The 2,706-nt window shown below is 38.8% G+C and overlaps 1 pseudogene; it reads right to left on the bottom strand.

Annotated features, from left to right (window-relative positions):
- Positions 1-690: 690 nt before the first annotated feature.
- On the bottom strand, positions 691-1,581 carry LOC131836676 (large ribosomal subunit protein uL11-like; annotated as a pseudogene).
- Between the last annotated feature and the right edge of the window lie 1,125 nt (positions 1,582-2,706).

Below are 2,706 nucleotides of genomic sequence, written 5' to 3'. Positions count from 1 at the left end.
ATGGAGTTGGGATTCATGCTGTCCCCCTATAGGGGAAAAGTATCTACATAATTATCTGGCATTCTTCTGCAAGAGATATTGTCTCTTCTCCATTCATTGATTTGTTCAATTATTTTTATATATTGGTATAAACTCAGATACTAATTTTATATCTTGGATAATAATCTGAGTTTTTTTTTTTTTTTTTGCTCAAAATTTTCCAGTTTGGGCTACTGGGAACCTTTTAGTTGGCTCCTGTGTCCTTTTCACATACTCCCACATAACTCCAAAAATGTTTTGTATTTTTTATTTTTTGCTTGTTTTGTTTTTTAGTATGTTCTTATTTCTGACATATCACACTTATCTTCTATAATTCCTTCTCCAGTCCTTGAATCAGCCATTTCTCCAAGGAGCTTCTGGTTCAGCATTAGAAATTAAGGTCTGTGCTCTTTGCTCCTGGGGTAGACCTCTCAGCTGAAAGCACAAAGAAACACATGTGTGTGTACTAACTTGTGTATATACACATGTGTATAAATATTTCTGTTTGCAACTATATGTGACATATTAAGCTAAGTTCTTACTGATGTCTCCAACTCCAGTCCATTACTATATGGATCATTCTAGTCTCTGTCCCTTGATTATTATAACACATTTTTGTATTTGTTGTTGTAAAATAATCCTTTACTGAAATATTTTGCTTTACAGTTGTAACTAGATGGGCAATCCACTGATGTCATCTGTGATATCATGAGGGTGGTAGTCATCAACATTGCAGCCCACGGACTGGGCAGTCCTCAGGATCTCTTTAATGGTTCCAGAGAGTTCTCTGGCTAAAGATTATTGCCACATTTGTTAGACAATGTTGACAATCTCATTAAAAGTATTTCCACTGCGTTTCATGTTTTTCCATTGCTTTCTGTCTCTTGGTGGTTCCTTGAAGGCTTAGATAATCAGGGCAGAGGCAGAAGGTACAACTTCAGTCTGGGCCTCTTCTGGAAGTATTCGGCAGCTAAATCCAGGGTTGAAAAGAAAAAGAAGGAGAAGGTTCTTGCTACTGTCACAAAACCAGTTGGTGGTGACAAGAACGGTGGTATCCGAGTGGTTAAACTGCGCAAAATGCCTAGGTATTATCCTACTGAAGACGTGCCTCGAAAGCTGTTGAGCCACGGCAAAAAACCTTTCAGTCAGCATGTGAGAAAACTGCGAGCTAGCATCACCCCTGGGACCATTTTGATCATCCTCACTGGGCGCCACAGAGGCAAGTGGGTAGTTTTCCTGAAGCAGCTGAGCAGTGGCTTGCTACTTGTGACTGGATCTCTGTCCCTCAACGATATGTGACATATTAAGCTAAGTTCTTACTGATGTCTCCAACTCCAGTCCATTACTATATGGATCATTCTGAATGGTCAGTTTCATTGTAATCCTCAGACCCTCCCCTTTACCAGTTGCCTTGGTGATGTCATCACCAACCTTTTTTGGAGTCAGACCCAGGGGGCCGATCTTCCAGACCAGGGCAGATGTGGCATTGACTTCCCTACCAGGGCATGTCGGGTATATAACTTTGATCTTGGGGTTGAACTTAGGCGGCATGGTAGAGGTGGCTGGTGTCAGACGAATCCAGACCCAGGATGACAACAGGCAGCAGCACCTGTGTCACCTCTTCTGTGCTGAAAGTTAATATTTGTAATAAATTTTTTAATAGAACATGAGTTTAAAATTTTCTTAGTTGCTGACAATAAAGGTTAACATTTATTGATGTTTTACTATGTTTCAGGCATTGTCCTTAAGACTTTAATTGAATTCTCATTCAGTTAGAGAATGAACTTAGGCTGGGGGTAGTAGACCCCCTCCTCCTTTTTTTCAAGTTTCATTTTGAACAACTTAATATTTACATTTTGAAATTTCATATTTATGAAGTGAAAGAAAGAAATTCATAGATGCTCAGTAACTTGGCCAACATCATGGAGTAGTGAGCGCGGTAGCCTGTATTCTCTGACTTCGGAACTTGTCCATACTATTGTGCAAACTAACTCCTGGCTTTCAGTCTTCCTTTGCTTCTTGTGGTGGGACTCCCTGGGATACATACAGTTTTGGCACCTTAGGAAAACTGCCAGAGCTGAGACATTTATATGACCAAATGCATTAGAGATGCACAGTATTTTTACTGTTTCAGGACAATGTCAGCGCACATCCCCTACAACCAAGAGATTACAGAAGAGTTTAACACATTAAACTCAGAGAAGTATCTGTTTGTTTGCAACTTATTTTAATATAAAACTTTTTCTGACAGTTGCTATATTCTTTTAAAATATTGAAATTATGGAGTTTGAGAGTATGTGGACCACGGAAATTATAAAAATGAATCTTTGTAGATTAACAAGAACAACCAGAACTGCTTTTTCATACATCATGAGTGAATGTTAATGTTTATGCCCAAATAGTCAGGAGACATAATGCCTCGTCCTTGTGTGGATGTGGTAATTTTGGCTTCTGAAGTCCATGAATGAGTAAAAATTCTAAGGGAATTTCTCTTGGTCATAAATATACATATATGTATATTTATATTTGGGGTTAGGTGTGAACCTGCATTTTCTCAGCTCATTCTGTATATGTGAGTACCACTATCACTAACTTCGTGAGTATCACTATCTTATCTATACAGTGCCAAATGACTTGACAGTTCAGTTGTTATTCTCTGTTCTAGCCCTTACCAACTGTCTACGAACT

This window comes from Mustela lutreola, chromosome 1 (genome assembly GCF_030435805.1).
Source record: "Mustela lutreola isolate mMusLut2 chromosome 1, mMusLut2.pri, whole genome shotgun sequence".
NCBI classification, from domain to species: Eukaryota; Metazoa; Chordata; class Mammalia; order Carnivora; family Mustelidae; genus Mustela; species Mustela lutreola.
The sequence above is the reverse complement of the archived record's forward strand: the minus strand, read 5'-3'. Positions and strand labels throughout refer to the sequence as shown.